This window comes from Trypanosoma grayi (genome assembly GCF_000691245.1).
Source record: "Trypanosoma grayi strain ANR4 Tgr_910_V1, whole genome shotgun sequence".
Lineage (NCBI taxonomy): Eukaryota > Euglenozoa > Kinetoplastea > Trypanosomatida > Trypanosomatidae > Trypanosoma > Trypanosoma grayi.
The window spans coordinates 1-323 of record NW_008826529.1 but is presented as its reverse complement, the minus strand read 5'-3'; positions in this window follow the sequence as shown (position 1 = coordinate 323).

Genomic DNA, 323 nt, shown 5'->3' with positions numbered 1-323 from the left:
GTGTGTGCGCAGTGGCAGCGTGTTGCGCATGAGTGATAGCTGCTGGAAGACAACCCACGTCACCCCCCACAGCCCCCAGGGCCGCAGCAAAGAGAGCGAACGCGGTTCGCGTTAACAAACGCAGTTGCCCACATTCGTCACCAGTCGAGCCGTTCCTTCTTGTGGAAAAAGCCACCGGAGGGGCCGTCGGGCGGCAGCGTGGCGAGGTAGACAGTCGTCTCCGCGCCCTCGTCCGGCTCCATCGGTGCCTCGGGGGTGTTGAACGACATGTCGGTGCGCACATAGCCGGGGTAGGCCGCATTCACCTTCGCCGCCTTGGCACT